This window comes from Prenolepis imparis, unplaced genomic scaffold (assembly GCF_030444845.1).
Source record: "Prenolepis imparis isolate NDT839.2.m4 unplaced genomic scaffold, iyPreImpa1.0 SCAF_1, whole genome shotgun sequence".
In the NCBI taxonomy this organism is placed as follows: domain Eukaryota; kingdom Metazoa; phylum Arthropoda; class Insecta; order Hymenoptera; family Formicidae; genus Prenolepis; species Prenolepis imparis.
In genome coordinates this window covers 1,920,142-1,938,144 of record NW_028141159.1, presented here as the reverse complement: position 1 = coordinate 1,938,144, position 18,003 = coordinate 1,920,142, and the positions used below count along the sequence as shown (strand labels likewise).

Below are 18,003 nucleotides of genomic sequence, written 5' to 3'. Positions count from 1 at the left end.
ATATATAACGAAACGGTGAGTTAATATCCCATAAATTCGATTCGGACCCCCGAACGCGGGTCGATGATTTAAAATATTTTGCGCTCGCTCTCTCTCCGCGTGAGAAGACCCTCAAATTAATTTTTAATTGACCATTTGTCCATCATCCCCTCATCCCCAGTTTTATTACTTTGCTTAGAGTCAAAACATCGCCGCGAAATCACAGGCGGTAAATTACTTTTTTTTTCTGCAGCACGAACTGCCGACAAAACCGGAAATCAATATCGTTCAGCTGATTACGAATCAAGCAGCGATATCGACAGAGCGTTAACAGTTGTTACGTATATAATACAAATGTTTCGACACGTTGTTGGATAAAAAAATATTATTTACAGAATATAGCGAGAGAGAGAGACTGAAAGGCATTTCGTCAGAAATATATATATATATATATATTTTCGCTCTTGCGAGTACTTTTAACCTTTTCATTCTACGTACGTATCGGCATTCAGTTTTGTAGCTCCATCGAGAGAACGTAAAGTCGAACCGGCTGGCTTCTCCTGCAGGAGTGTACTTTATGGCACGTGCATTAATTCATCAGCTTGAAAAAGAAAACAGGGAAAGGAGAGGAAAAAAAGGGGAGGAAAGACCGACACGCCCTTCTCGTCCGTGACGGCATCCCCTGCATCTCTCTCTCTCTCTCTCTCTCTCTCTCTCTCTCTTTCTCTCGCGCGCGCGTTCACTTTTTTGTGCTCCCTCGATGTAATGTCGTAAAACAGACAACCCGAGAGACGTTTCGAATGTAAAGGAAAATACGTGTAAACGTTCCCTGTGGCGTAATAATTATGTTTTTAACAAAATGCCATTTCGATGTAATATCGTCGACTGAGTTCTCTTTTTTTTATTTTCAACCGCTTTAGCTCGATATAACTTTAAAAATGTAAACGAGTGTCTAACACACGGGTATCAAAAGTAGACGTATTGAGAATTTACATAAACGTAACGCGGTGATATAAATATACTTAATGTTGGCAATATTTTGCGCACGTTTTTCCTATTAATCGTCAGAACGATGCGTGATATGCAAGCTTTCATTAATAAAGCACAGTTTATTCGGTTTGTGTGTGTTGCCGGAAGGGGACGAGAGAGAGATAGGGAGTTAAATAAAGGCGAGCTATTTAACAGCAGAAATCCCACCCGGAGAGAGGAGACGAGATGAAAGAGATAGAGGAGCGAGCATACATATATGTATATATATATATATATATATACATCGTTTGTATATCGTGTCGTTTCAAGCAGACGACAGTCGAATACGAAATTCTTTCTCTAATGCTACCACCACCTACGACTACGATCGACTACGATCGCGCATTCGTTCATCCGGTTTGTCTATCGTCGATCCACGCGAGGCAGATTCATCTTCGAGAACACCTGCTTGGAATGGGCGAAAATCAGATATCGCGCAACGAAAAGAGTTTGCAATGCGAAGATCAGCGTCGCAAACGCATATAAAATGCAGGATGCTTGATCGCAAACTTTGACGTAAAAGTGTTGCTCAAAACTTATTCTTGTATAGTAACAATTCGACGTAGCATTTATCGTTACTTCTCTCGTCTCCTTCTCTCTTGGAACATATCAGAAATAAATTATTTTTTCTCAAAGTTAATGGATGAAGACTCTGCGAGTTCTTGGGAGAATATTTGATATCGTCATAAATTAATATAAAGCTTATTCTTGTATAATTAATAATTCGACATTTATCGTTAACTTTTACTATCAATTTCTCCCTCTTTCTCTCTTGGAACATAGAAATAAATATTTTTTTTACCAAAGTTAATAGATAATAATGAAAGAAAAATGATCAAGTTTTTGGAAGAATATTTGGTCTCCTCATGAATTAATTTGATTTGCCAATTTATAGAGTTTAGAGTATGGATCGGCATATGAAATATTTAATATACACATTGTTCTTTAAATTACAAATCACTAGAGACTATCTAGAGGATTTTGACAGCAAGTAAATTATTGTAATTTGACGAAAAATGTACGGGTTGTTGGTTTCTACATTTTTCAGCTTATCATCGAAAATGCGACGGTATGCATATATATGAAGCTTTTATTTCCGATTTCAACCTCTGTTTGAAAGCACTTAGGAATTGTTTGCCACTCTTCTTATGCGATTATCGTTTAAATTACCGTTTTGCCTAAATAGAGTTTTCGGGCGGTCCCCGGGCGCCCGATCGTGGCCGGGAGCGCAAACGATTATTTCAAAGATTAGTAATTACTTCCCTTTCGTTTTACTCCCGCCAATCTTCCCAAGAGCCGTTAGACTTCCTGCGCTTTAGGAAAGCGAAGGCGATGAGCGGTGGCGGCGGCGACAGCAGGTGGGTCGAGAAGAGGAGGGGAGGAAGAGCAACATCTTGCTCAGATTAGAGATTCGCGGGGGAGGAAGGAAGAAGCTGTGCTTGGGAATGAAGACAGTTAAGAGGGTCGGGACTCTGAAGATGGCGGCGATGCCGTAGAATACGCGCAGGGGGGGGTGAGATCGTAATGACACAGTCAAATTCATACGGAGAGAAAGAAAGAAGGGGAGGGAGAGGGAGAGAGAGAGAGAGAGAGAGAGAAACGGGGGAAGAATCTCGGATGAAAAATTACCGATGATAACGGACGTCGGCGAGGTAACTGCGCTAAATGATCGCTCGCGGTTCTTTTGTGCGATTTGTGGCACCTTTACAAGCGGACGCGCGGGTCGGGCATCTCTGAAAAGGGATCCCGCGAAACCACCCCCCATCCCCGGCCCCCCCTCTTTCGTTTCCCCCCGCATCCATGAAAACTGCCATTCGCCATAGCCCGGGGGTGGTTTTACGAATTGTTCCGTGATGCGCGATAATACGCGATAAGATAATGACCGCGTATTCTGATAGTCGAATAATATGGGAGAGACAAGACGGAGATGATAAAGCGTAATTACTTGGCGCATATCTCACTTTGTGGAACAAAGAGGCCGCGGATTACGCGGATAATGGCGAAACAGTTTAATCGACGTACGCAAAAGTAGCTTACCGTATGTGCCCGACGAGAGAGATCCGCGAGGATCGCGTCGAATAAATTTTAATTAAAGTCACTAGATAAACAAAGTACCGCAATCCATAAGACAATGTATAAGGATTTGGCGTCAAAATGGCGTCGAAAAGTGTATACGTACACGCACCGGCAGAAATGGTGTCCGGCGTTAGATGTGTGCGAATATAGATGTCTGTGGTGCGAATACGTATATGACAGCCGAAAGTCACGCACACATACGTAACGTTGGCGTCAAAATGGCGGATAATTGCGGTACTTTGTTTATCTAGTGACATTAATTTTAATATTTTTCCTCTCCTTTTTCCTCTCTTCCGTCCCCCAGCCCCTGATGGGGAGTCTAGTAAGCGGCTTAAATTGGCGATGGCGACGTCGACGTGCGGCAGAGTTTTAGACCATCTTAACCGTTCGCGAGACGGTAACGAGATAATTTGCGCATATTCTCGGTCAAGCTTGACGCGCGGAGGAGTCGCGTTTCAGTTCCAAGCAGTTTCGAATTCTACGCCGTCAAATGCGCACCGTACAACGTCATTGAGCAGAAATTCATCCGCGGAACCAATAAATTGTTGTCAAATTTCACGCGCGCAACCGCTGCATAGCAAAGACGTGATTTATATTACAATTTATACAATATCTGGAACATAGAAATCGACCGGAAATTCGAGAGCACACACACACACATATATTTTTACAACATTTTTTTAGAATTTTAAATAAATATTATAATTTGTGTTATGCACGCATCTCTCGATGCACAAAATACGACAAAAGAATCATCGATGCAATTAGGAATGTAACCAAGTGATGTCCATCAGAAATTCCGGAATTTGTAAAAATTGCGTAAACGTTTCACGTTGTCGCGGCGAACTGAATTATGGAGACGGTTTGAATCTCGACACACAGCGCCTCCCAATCTCAAGGATGTCGGGGCACATAGTGTCGTCGAACGATCTTCTCGTTTCTTCAAAAATTCCGTCGAAACGCTAATCAAGGTCCGCGTAACGGACCTGGAATATAAATTCGCGCAACCCCACCCTGTAGCACTCGGTAAATTTTCTCGTGTGGTCGCCTCCGTCGCGTATATATATGTACATAGCGGCGTCGCAAGTATTCTTTCCACGCGGCTGCTTATCTGCACGGTGTGCTGAATTATTTCCCTCGTTTGCCGCCGCAGATTATTCTGTCAGTCAACTGGGACTTAGGGCGAATAGAAGAAGGAAGAAGGCGTAGAGCGCGGCCGTGTAGCAGCCGCGTTGAAGGGTGGCGATGGCGGTGAAGGAGGAGAAGAAGGAGGGGGTGTGCGCTGCGGCTCTCCACACACATTTCGTCCCCACACCACCCCATCCTTCTCTCTCTCTACCGTGGTATATGATAATTTTACGGTAGCCCGTCTAGCGGAGTCCGTGACAAAAAGACGAGCGTACCCTCCGGGCCTCCGGACCGGCAAGCACTTTTCCGGACGACGACATATTCGCTGATTCATTCGCTCAGGGCCAAGCCGCGAAGGTGAAGGATATGAGCGCGGCGAGAGTTACGTGTCCGGACTGCGAACTCGTATCGACCGGATGGATTGTATCGTCCGAGATGAGATGAGAATCGTACACGATTAATAGATTGAAAAAAAAAAAGTAAAATAAAATAACCGGACGATTTTATTTAATATCAAATACACATAACTGTGTGTATAATTTTTAGTTTCTGAAATATCGTTAGGAGAAAAAAATTAAACGATGTACGTAAAATTGATATTTCTATCTAATATTTTTCGATTTATTCCGACACGAGCGAGCACACTTTTAAATATCTCTTAGGTCGCAGATTAACGTTTTTGTTTGAGTTGTAATGGTTTGAAATTAAAATAAAAAATTGTTTTACACGTTATTAAATGTTATGCCATTATTGCAATGACAAATACGATTAAATATACATTAAAGCAAGATTTTAGAAGCTCTTTGCTCAATATCTCTGATTACATTTCAATTTCCCGTTTTATTCTCAAATGGCTATTTTTACAATTAAATCGAGCTTTCCAATCATTATTATCGCTGTAAAGAAAAATACTTCCTGATAAGACAAAAATGATGGATAAAAAATAGACTTTAGACTCCTTCGGGATTGCGCCGACAGATAAATGGCCGCGGAAGTGTCTTTGATCGTTCTGGAAAAATCACCATCGACCAACGTGTGCGCGGCGCGCAAAATCGACGAAGGGTGTTAAAAGTCGTGAAGGATGATGAAATCGAAAAGTAACTTCTCCACAGTCTAGGCACGTAGTCCCGCAAGGGGCGTTCGCTATCTTGGGTCAGACTCAGACGAATGAATCATAAAGATACGCGACATCGGAATTATAGAATTGCGCGGTTTCTTCTAGATCGACGTCATGACGACATCGACGAAACGATATCGCAGTCGGCTTTATTATCCGAAAAATAAATTATTTGTTTTTTTTCTTCGCGAGGAGCATAGAATACTCGCAACGCGATTTTAAATGATATAAATGAGATACGATATTTTCTCTTCAACTTAATCCTTATGCACTAACGCTGAAAAATGATGTGACACATTATATGTGAAATTTTTATAAATCTTTCAGATAATGTTAGTGCAAAAGTTATGATGAGACATATTAATTATCAATGTAAGAAATTATTAAAATATATGTAATTTTTTTACATATATAATATTTAATAATTAAATCTTATTTCAGCGAGCTTTTTTCTACGTAAATGCATTGTAATATTAATTATTTATTCCATGAGTGCATAAAAATAGCAGTATTTATCTTTAAATATTTATGTCATGCAAAGGATAAAAAATCTTGCTATGCATTAAAAAATATCGAAATGTGTTTTAATATCACATTTATTTTTACATATTACTAGAACAACATAAGCGCGCACCATTCTTCGGTTTTATGTTAAAAAAAATGATATTAAAAAAAAAATAATATAAAGTTTATTTAAACTCGATTAATATTTTTTCAGAATTAGCTGATTAAAGCGTTAATTTGCTAATTAAATTTTAAAATAATAATATGTTAAAAAATTACAATAGTAATATGTTGTAAATAATATATAATAAAGGGCCAAGAGCCAACGCTGGATATTCGTGCGAATAGTTTACATTTATTATAATAAAATTGAACGTTTCGATCTACATTAGGCCATCTTCAGTAATACAAAGTGTTCAGTAAAAGAGTTGATAACCAAAACCAAACTTCCGCAACATTAAAAAGATGTACCGGGAGACAGAGTGTTAAGGGACAGTAAGTTGTCAGTCGCGCTTATGACCTTGTTCGTTTAACAACACCCATGACAACTGGGTGGCATGCCTCGTTTTAAAGACAACTTACTGTCCTTTAACACTCTGTCTCCCGGTACATCTTTTTAATGTTGCGGAAGTTTGGTTTTGGTTACCAATTCTTTTACTGAACACTTTGTATTGCTGAAGATGGCCTAATGTAGGTCGAAACGTTCAATTTTATTATAATAAATGTAAACTATTCGCACGAATATCCAGCGTTGGCCTTTATTTGTTTATAGTTTAAGTTTAATTTTTATGAGCCTTTGAGTGGACGATTTTTAATTTAATTTAATTTGTAAATAATATGTTATAATACCTTATTTTTAATTAATATTTTTTGACAGAAATCAGCTGATAACTGTCAAGAATATTAATCGAGTTTAAAGTATTATAACATATTATTTAAAACATATTATTACCTATTTTAATTTTTATAACATAGTATTATTTAAAAAATTAATTAGCAAATTAACGCTTTAATCAGCTGATTTCTGTCAAAAAATATTAATAAAGCGAAAATTTGTTAATTAAATATTCTAGCTTACATATTTATATTTATATTGTGTATGTTTTATAATTTGCTAATTAAATTTTAAAATGATAATATGGTAAAAGTTATAAAATAGTATAATATGTTGTAATAATATGTTATAATACCTCATTCTCGATTAATATCTTTTCTTTCTAAAGTTATATCTTTTCGAACGAATCTCCTTCGAGTTTTAATTAATTATTAATATTAAGTCATGTATATAGTATCGCGCGCGCGCGCACTATTAGAGTGAAGTTGCCGATGTTTGTAGAATAGCGGTCATTACCGAAACGCCGCGAGTATCAGGCAGTTCAAGCTGCGTCCCGCTGTGATTAATTAGTAAGCATGATCGTTAGAAACGATTTCTAACCTTTGTATTGTAATATTTATCAATCGCATATCATAATTTCAACGTTAATATGTAGTCGTAATTGTTCGAAACGCATATTTCGCGAAAAATTCGATGCAAAATCTTTTGCCAACATAACCCAACTTAATCTGTTGTCGCGCGCGCGAATGTGTTGCGATCCGTGGATATATCTATTGTTAATTCTAGCTTACATATTTATATTGTGTATGTTATAATGCGAAATAATAAGATTATTCTAATATATGTATGTATTTTATTTGTTACAGGTAGCATTGCGGTACACAGTGCGATTCACTCGTCGTGTCGGGAGTGCCGTGTAAAGTTTCGCGTGTCGGTAGTGCCGTGTAAAGTGTCGGACAATTGTAATTATTCGTGTTTTCGCGAATGTCGTGAGTGCTAACGAAGGAGCAATGACGGTCAACCAAGAGAGGAGGAGGAGGCCCGGGGAGGCATCGGGCGACAGCGGAGCAACTGCGAGGTATGCAATATAAAAACATTTTTTCTAAACTACATTGTTTTTGAGATATTCGACACACATTGTATGTATATACATAATTTGAATATTTTGTTTTCAGATCAATGTGTGCTGTGTACTACGCTATTGTACGTATCGGTGAGTGAGAAATTATTTTATAACATTTCTATAGCAGTAATGGGGGGTGTATATAATATGTTGAAAATATTAAAATAATAATGTTTCAAATAATATGTTATAATATCTTATCTGCGATTAATATTTTTTGACAAAAATCAGTTGATAATTGTCAAAAATATTAGTCGAATTAAAAATATTATAACATCTCTTTCTAAAAAAAACATGTCGATTAAGTCGATTTTCGTAAGTATTGTTGCATCTTTTCCGCGATGCTGATTGACTGTTTCGATTTACATTGTGCGTTATATTTGTAGCATCGAGAGACTGTCATCGCGAGGATTAGTAGTTTAATAGTTTGTTTAAAATAAAATAAAATAAAATAATATGTTTGAAATAATATGTTATAATACTTTATCCGCGATTAATATTTTTTGACAGAAATCAGCTGATAACTGTCAAAAATATTAATCGAGTTTAAAGTATTATAACATATTATTTCAAACATATTAAAATATTATTATTTTATTTAATTTTATTTTGAACAAACTGTCAAATTGCTAACCCTCGCGATGACAGCCTCTCGATGCTACGAATATAACGCACAACGCGAATCTTGACAGCCAATGAGCATCGCGGAAAAGCGACAACAATAAACTTCGATATATGCGAGTATCGACTTTACATATCTTTTTTAGAAAAGGAGGATTTTAGTTAATTTTAAATAAATTTTTTTCGATCGATTTTTATTCGTCTAAATAATACGGACGATCGAGTGAAGAAAAAGCGATGCGGGTCTTCTAAATGAACTCTCTATTATCCAGCATTTGTGGAGCTTACTAGAGCTGATATGAACTTTGTTCGTTTATTCATCAAAAGCCCGTAATTTGCGCGTCCGTTTATATGCCAAATCAGCTTGTATCAAAAGTTCTTGAACTTCTAAAGTTTTTTTTTCTCATGCCTATCTTTAGGGAATTATTTCGAAATAGCGTTAATAAAGTGTATGCTTTTTGATAATATTATTCTACGCACATTTGTAAATTTCAAAAAATTTGTTTTATCTTTCTTTTTATATATACTTTTCTTACCACGATTTTACGTTTTACGATTTTCAATAGATATGTCGAGGATTTCGAGAACTAATTTCTCAGACCTCAATTTTCGTTTCTACTTAAAAAAAAATAATTCACTTAAAAATTTGAAACAATTAATATTAATATTAATAAAATTGTAATACGAAGCAATATCTCTCTATCAAAGGACCCCGCACAAAACCACGGAAAAAAGCCGTTCGGTCAAATTTTCTGAAACTTCGAGAAATGTTTATTGATGTGATGCTGAAAAGTTCTCTTGAGCATAAAACTCATTCATTGAGCCGTTCAGCCGATAGAAGCAACGGAATGTTGTCTTGCGTTACTTTCCTATTGATACAATTTCTACACAAATATATTTCTGTGCTTTTTCATTGCGTGTATATATATATACACACACGTAATGAAGAAGAATAGAAGTACATTCGTGTAGGAATTGTAAACTAAGAAAGTAACGCAACTTTCCACCCGAACGGCTCGATAAATTGTATCAATAGGAAAGTAACGCTAGACAACATTCCGATGCTTCTATCGGCTGAGCGGCTCGATGAATGAGTTTTATGCTCAAGAGGACTTTTCAGCATCACATCAATAAACATTTCTCGAAGTTTCAGAAAATTTGACCGAACGGCCTTTTTCCGTGGTTTTGTGCGGGGTCCTTTTACATATGATGTAAATTTTTATTTTTAATTTTTAGTCAATGATTATTATTAGGACTCCGAAAATAGATATATATTTTTTAATCGAGAGATTTATTTTTTATCGAGAAAGAAAAAAAGGTGCCACCGCATATATCGGGCCCTTTCGTCGAATTTTGCGGAATTTTTTGACGTTGTAAAACGGCGATGGATTCGCAGTCCCGTTGCGACAACGCGTAAGAAATGTAGTTTGCCCGAGTGGACAATGACTGCTCGAGTAGTCGGGGCACGTATCGCGCACGCCAGGGGGGACATCGTGGCCGCTTCACTCTCGACGAGGACGAATGAATCGAGAGAGGCGCTTGACATTACAATTATCGGATAAACGTGGCGCGGGCAACGTTATGTCCGTCTTAAGCCAAAGAAAACGGATGACGCGCTCTCTCTCCTGTTGGAAGGAGCCACGGCGATTAACCGAAAGAGCGTTCACCGTGATTTATGGAACGTCGCGGATGGACAGAAATAAAAAAAATAAAATAAAATAAAAACAGAAAGAGATATCATTTCGATGAAAGTAGAATATCGCGACTAAAAAAGTATATATGCGATCAACTCGATATTTAATGAATCGTTAATTATTATCGCGGAATACAATTTTGTTTCAAACCACATGTAGATGTGGAAAGGTTCTCTACACCGCGCTACATCGAACGCTAATAAATCATTAGCTCGCCAGCTGGAAAGCTCAAATCATAATAGAGCTCTTATCATCGGATTATAATGTTGAGACGTATAATTAAATTTGAATGTAACCTGGCGCGACGGTGGTACTTTGAAAGCGCCGCTTCTGTCGTTGACATCGCCGTCCATGAAGGATACGCGAGATATACTCGCAATTGTACACGTACTTTAGCGTCGCGTGTATGTGTATATGTATGCGCGCGCATCGGGAGTCGATGTGTAGCCGCGTTAAAGGCTATAACGAGTCCTCGTGCGGCGCGATAATTACAAGCCTCGGGTACCCGCGGAAAGCACGCGCGGATTGCGTTATGACATGATTATTGTAGCCCGTCCTGCCCCAGCAATATGGTGTAACATGCCTCGCAATACACTCGCCGGTGCGGCGATGTGTCACGTCGCGGTGCGTCCACTTTATACGCAATTACAACGCGTTATAATTTTGTTCGAGAAACGCGAAACGATATATGAAACGTTCGACCTATTGGCAGAAATTGCGCTCGTCAAACGCGGCATTTCTCTCTTTCTCTCTCATTCACTCTCCCCCCCTCTTTATCTCTCTTTATTTCACAATTTTTTGACAGAATAAAATAAATTTCATATTTATATTAAATTTTAAACAATCGTGTAATGATACAATCTCTGAGTAAGAAAAAATTGTGACGCGTAAGTAGTACGAGTTTAAAATTTAGTCGACACGCACCGTACAATTTACAAGCTGTGGACACAAATCACTCTGACTGTGAAATCTCGAGATCCTCAAATGGAGCGAGAAAAGATCATATAATTAATACGAAACGTGAGATTAATTCTCTCTCTTTCTCTCTCCCTCTTTCACCCTCCTCTCTCCCCCCTCACACTATTTTCATAGTTACTTTTTGACAGAATAAAATAAATCTTGTATTTGTATAACGATTTCAAACAATCGTGTAATGATACAATCGCCGAGTAAGAAACAATTGTGACGCGTAAGTAGTACGAGTTTAAAATTTAGTCGACACGCACCGTACAATTTACAAGCTGTGGACACAAATCACTCCGACTGTGAAATCTCGAGATCCTCAAATGGAGCGAGAAAAGATCATATAATTAATACGAAACGTGAGATTAATTCTCTCTCTTTCTCTCTCCACCTTTCACCCTCCTCTCTCCCCCCTCTCCCCCATCTCTCTATTTTCATAGTTATTTTTTGACAGAATAAAATAAATCTTGTATTTGTATAACGATTTCAAACAATCGTGTAATGATACAATCGCCGAGTAAGAAACAATTGTGATGCGTAAGTAGTACGAGTTTAAAATTTAGTCGACACGCACCGTACAATTTACAAGCTGTGGACACAAATCACTCCGACTGTGAAATCTCGAGATCCTCAAATGGAGCGAGAAAAGATCATATAATTAATACGAAACGTGAGATTAATTCTCTCTCTTTCTCTCTCCCCCCTCTCCCCCTCACACTATTTTCATAGTTACTTTTTGACAGAATAAAATAAATCTTGTATTTGTATAACGATTTCAAACAATCGTGTAATGATACAATCGCCCAGTAAGAAACAATTGTGACGCGTAAGAAGTACGAGTTTAAAATTTAGTCGACACGCACCGTACAATTTACAAGCTGTGGACACAAATCACTTTGGCTATGAAATCTTGAAATTTTCAAATAAAACGAGAAAAGGAGATCGTATGATTAATATGTAACGTGAGATTAATGCTCTCTTTCTCTCTCTCTTTCTCTCTTCCCCTCCCTTACCCCTCTCTCTTTATTTCCACAGTTTTTTGACAGACTAACATAAATTTTATATTTGCATTACGATTTTAAACAATCGTGTAATGGTAAATTTATCAAGTGAGAAATAATTTTGACATGTAAGTAGTACAAGTATAAAATTTAATCGACACTGTATATAGACGTACAATTTACAAGCTGTGGACACAACTCACTCTGACTGTGAAATCTCAAGATCCTCAAATAGAGCGAGAAAAGAACATATAATTAATACGTAACGTGAGATTAATGCTCTCTCTTTCACTCTCCTCTCTCCCCCCTCACCACCATCTCTCTATTTTCATAGTTATTTTTTGACAGAATAAAATAAATCTTGTATTTGTATTACGATTTTAAACAATCGTGTAATGATACAATCACCGAGTAAGAAAAAATTTTGACGCGTAAGTAGTACGAGTCTAAAATTTAGCCGACACGCACTGTAGATGTCGTACAATTTACAAGTTGTGGACACAAATCACTCTGACTGTGAAATCTCGAGATCTTCAATGGAACGAGAAAAGATTATATAATTAATCCGTAATGTGAGATTAATGCTCTCTCTTTCTCTCTCCCTCTTTTTACCCTCCTCTCTCTCTCCCTCTCTCTCTCTATTTCTATAATTATTTTTTGACAGAATAAAATAAATCTTGTATTTGCATTACGATTTTAAACAATCGTGTAATGGTAAATCCATCGAGTGAGAAATAATTTTGACATGTAAGTAGTACAAGTCTAAAATTTAACCGACACGCACCGTACAATTTACAAGCTGTGGACACAAATCACTCTGACTGTGAAATCTCGAGATCCTCAAATGGAGCGAGAAAAGATCATATAATTAATACGTAACGTCAGATTAACGCTCTCTCTTTCTCTCTCTCTCTCTCTTTCACTCCCCTTTCTCTTCTTCTTTCTCTCCCTCTCTCTATTTCCATAGTTATTTTTTGACAGAATAAAATAAATCTTGTATTTGTATTACGATTTTAAACAATCGTGTAATAATACAATCGCCGAGTAAGAAAAAATTTTGACGCGTAAGTAGTACGAGTCTAAAATTTAGCCGACACGCACTGTGGATGTCGTACAATTTACAAGCTGTGGACACAAATCACTTTGGCTATAAAATCTTGAAATTTTCAAATAAAATGAAAAAAGAAGATCGTATATGATTAATATAACGTGAGATTAATGCTCTCTTTCTTTCTCTCTCTCTCTCTCTCTCTCTCTCTCTCTCTCTCTCTCTCTCTCTCTCTCTCTTTCCCTCCCTCTCCCTTCTCTCTTTATTTTCACAGTTTTTTGATAGATTAACATAAATTTTATATTTGCATTACGATTTTAAACAATCGTGTAATCTTAAATTCATTGAGTGATAAATAATTTTGACACGTAAGTAGTATAAGTCTAAAATTTAACCGACACCGTACATAGACGTCGTACAATTTACAAGCTGTGAACACAAATCATTCAGGCTGTGAAATCTCGAGTTCTTCAAATGGAGCGAGAAAAGAAGATCGTAAAATTAATACATAACATGAGATTAATGTCCTTTTTCTCTTTTTCTTCCCGTCTCTCTCTCTCTCTCTCTCTCTCTCTCTCTCTCTCTCTCTCTCTCTCTCTCTCTCTCTCTCTTCTATTTCCACAATTGTTTTTTGACAGACTAAAATCATATTTGTATTACGATTTTAAACAATCGTGTAATAATAAAATCGTGTGAGAACCGAGTGAGAAGTAATTTTGATACGTAAGTAGTACGAGTCTAAAATTTAGCCGACACGCATCGTAGACACAAATTACTTAGGCTGTGAAATCTTGAAATCTTCTAATAAATTTTCAAATAAAACGAGAAAAGGAGATCGTATAATTAATACATAACATGAGATTAATATTCTCTCTCTCTCTCTCTCTATTATATTCAACTGGCATGGTCAAAGGTTGATAAAGATCGTTATAACAATTATATGCGCATGGAGAGCGAGGATTGTGGATTATGACATGATTATTATGGGTGGTGCCTCGGTCCCGGTGTAACGGCACAGTTACAATACACTACCCGGTAATACGTCAAGCTGTATGTCTACTCCATGTGCCGTTGCATACCGGCTACGCGACATGCAACTACTCTCTTCTCTCCCTCCCTTTCTCTCTCTCCCTCTCTCTCTCTTTCTCTCTCTCTCTCTCTCTCTCTGGAGTGCCGCGTCGGACAGAGAGAATGAGAGTCATGCGATGAGAGACGCGTAGATGCGGGCTTGCCCGATGAGGAATGAGGAGGAAGGTGGCACGACACATGGCGGGCAAATTTACCGTGTGTAGTCTCCTCTCTTCTCTCCGTGCTTTACATTTTTCTACATAATTTTGATCACGGTGCTCTTCACGCGGATATTTTATATACAAGGTGTATTATCGCTCATACACGCGCGTATATGAAGATCGAAGATCATAAGGGGAAAAGTGTTCGTGACATTTTTAGAATTTTTATTTATTCTACTTTTTTATCACAAATGTTACTTACGTATGATAGGAAATTAAATAATTTAAATTTGAACCATTTTTAATTTTTTGAAACAAAGTCTCAAATTTTTTTCTTAACGATTTCTTTTCGTTCAAAAACTGTCTCCAAGTACAAAGATCGAATGTATGAAAAATAACGATATTGAATATTGTACTCACTCCAATGATCTTTTCCAAGATGGCTGAATTTGTTTATCGCGAGAAGAGTGATCTTGAAACATCTTTGCAGCGATTCTTATAGATTCCATAAGCAGGATAACTAGAATGTGCTACCGGTCTCGTGTCGTCAGTGTTCAGCAACGTAATTTGTGTTTGTATGTGTGTGTGTGTGACATATGTCTCCTCATTTTTTATTTATCTCTTTCTTGCAACGCGCGCGAAGAGCGTCGCTGAAGTCTAACTAGGGAGTTGCTGCACTTTCCATTCGCATCCGAGTGCCAAGTGAAATATAGCGCACTCGGAGGACGGGAATGAGAAGATATTGGCGACCGGGGGCAAGAATCCATGAGATTCTATGGTTTTATCGCATTAACGGATATTTTTCGCGAGCCGGAAAATATCCCTCGCTTTGCACGCGACTTTTGGGAATTGTTATAAAGTACCCCCCTCCCATCTGTTTTTTAATAATCGAAATATTAGACACATTAGTACAAGAAGCGCTTTAGAAGAGAGAGTGAGGGTAAGGACGAGGAGAATTTTTAAATTAAAAAAATTAATATAAACAAAATTTTCTTTAATAAGAGACGTGAATTATTATATAAATTATTTTATATTGTATAAATAATGTATAATTATAGATGAAATAATTTATAATTATTTTACATTATTTTACATAATTATAAATTATTATTATATATAATTATACAAATTAATTCTATTAATAATGATATAAATTATCTCTTTCTAAAGAGCTTTTCGGACGTAAGGCTGATCTTATCGATGCACTTTGATTCAATCTATAAATTGTCCGTATCAGCGAGTATCTACGTACAAGAAGCTAAACTGTGCGCGCGCGCGAGCGCGCGTGTGTATGTATAAGACAGGCGAAACATGGGCTAATTCAGGGTATGTAAGCTCATAAAAATTCAACACCCCTCGGAATTCATACGCGTCGTCGCGTCGCGTCGCGTCGCCCCGATGCGGTTGCGGTGCGGCGCGACCGCATTTAAAAAGGGCAAACAAAAGCCGCGCGTCACACCGGGTACGTCGCGGCGTCTCCCTTCTCCCTTGAAGGATGTCCCGCGCGCATCCTGACGTGTGTACATACGTACGCGAGAGAATTATACAGTGCAGCGGAATGCACTGTCCGGGGGCGTTTCCGAGATCAAAAAAAAATCTCAGTCCTTATATCGCGAACTTTGAACTAGCCCAAATACTGGAAAGTGCATACGAAGCATAAAGAGATCACTCTTAATGTTCCTTTGATGAAAGATTCTTGATTACAAAAGTCACATCGTGTGTTCTATTTATATAGAGTAATTCAACTTTCTTTCTGTTCTTGTCCATTTTTTTTTTTATGGAAAACGCGGCTTGACTATCGCACTGACTGACGTAAAAATTTTCCGACATCGGTGTAAAATATGTACGCGAAGTATTTGCGAAAGATGCACATTTCAATGATATAAATTACTGAAATATTTTTAGGATGAAAATGAATATTCAATGCAATTTGAACGGCAAAAGGAGATGCGATAAGAAGAGATTTCATAAAAGACTGATTCTGCGTGACTACACACACGCAGGGAGACACTAACGCCACACAAACACACACACACATTGAGATTCCGCGTACCTTTTCAAGCTGCTCGACGTGCCGAGATCAAAAACACTGTTTCGAGCTCTCAAGGCTTTTCAACCTCGAGTTTTCGAGTTTAACTACCTGCACATCACTATGCGCGCTTCACCGTCACGTGTCACAAGAACCATAAAGACCGGAAATAATTGTCGCTTCCTCTGTTAAAACGCCTGAATATGACTTTTAAGCACGATCGATATAATTATACAACATGCCGCAGTTTAATTAAAATCAAGTTATATGAGTAACTGTAAATTACTTTTTGACAGAAAACAGCTGATTCGGCCAAACGGCATTTTTATATCCATCCTACCAATGATATATATATGTTTTATTACAATTGTGAAAAGAAATGGAAACGAAAAGAGTCGTCATCGCTGTTGTCGCAATGTAACAACATTCTGATCGGAGGTTTACGGTGTTTAAAAAATTTATATCGATACAATTGAGTATCGGAAACCATACTTAAAGTAGTATTTTCACATAAATCTCAGTGAGATATCAGTTGGATGCCGGGTCATACATTAGCATCGCATAATTTTCGACGCAATCTCGAAAATGAGCAGGCGGTTGACACGACCTCTCCGCGTTACTCCACAAAAGTGATTCTTCAAAGGCATTGCTCGTGTAAACGCGTTTCGCGTGCAAGGGCAGGTCGAATTATACGCGACGTCCGCGTCTGCACAGCCCGATATTTCATCGTACCGCGTGATGTTCACTTATGAATCTTCCGCTGTGTAAATGCGGGAGAGAGTTCTCTTTCTCCCTCTCTCTCTTTCCGGTTGAGGAGAGTTCTCGCGCCTGTATTAAGTGTAACGGGTGTTTGGCAGACGGGTCGGAAGCGCGCACCTAGATACTCCGAAATTGTTCCGCGTTCGATCGTCCTCCGCTATGTTCGGTGAAGCAAAAACGATAGGAACAACGTGCTTGTTCCTGCGAAACTCCGTAAAGATACTTAGTCCCGAGCTGCATCGGATGTACTGCGCGTAGTTTATCGGGGCAAAACACACACAAAAAAAAAATAGAAAACTACGAGCAAAGACTATAAAAATAAAAATAAGAATCGAAAGACGCGGAGTATCACAGAGTGATCTTCTTGATTCACTTTTTTATGAGAGAGAGGAGACAGGAAATAAATTTAAATCTGATTTTTCACAACTTTAAGATTAATTTTTTCAACTTTTTTTATAAAAGAGTGAGTTTGATCGCTGTCGCAAAGCTTCAATTTTAACTTTGACGATCGCCTTTTTTTTTACACGTTACATACACCGTGTATATATCGTTGTTGTGTGTGTATACGTTAGTGTCTTCTTCCGTTACTTACGGAAGGTGTTTCTCTGTTCTTTAAGAGCGCGCGGCTAAAATTCGCGTCTCTTCTTTCTCTGTACGCTCATCAAGCGCTTCAAGGATGCTGCGGGGATAAACAATGGCGGTTTCGTCTGACAGTTTTTAGCGTGGTGAGTGAATTTTGAGAGCTGAAATAATTTATTTGAGGTCCGCGCGTACATGAGAGAAAAAGAGAGAGAGAGAAGGAAAGAAGTCTATTTAATTTTACACGCTCGCTCAAACACTTAATATACATACATGGCTTATTTAACGG

At 37.9% G+C, this 18,003-nt stretch overlaps 2 protein-coding genes across 3 annotated transcripts in view; one reads left to right on the top strand and one right to left on the bottom strand.

The window, feature by feature from the left end:
• Positions 1 to 18,003, top strand: part of LOC145941638 (synaptogenesis protein syg-1) — a 273,743-nt gene that overhangs the window by 66,530 nt on the left and 189,210 nt on the right. For both annotated transcript variants that reach the window (XM_083047832.1, XM_083047838.1), the window contains exons 6-7: positions 7,535 to 7,746; positions 7,844 to 7,881. The gene's annotated coding sequence lies outside the window, so the exon portion shown is untranslated. The remainder of the gene's footprint in view (positions 1 to 7,534; positions 7,747 to 7,843; positions 7,882 to 18,003) is intronic.
• Positions 1 to 18,003, bottom strand: part of LOC145941649 (limbic system-associated membrane protein) — a 203,006-nt gene that overhangs the window by 57,198 nt on the left and 127,805 nt on the right.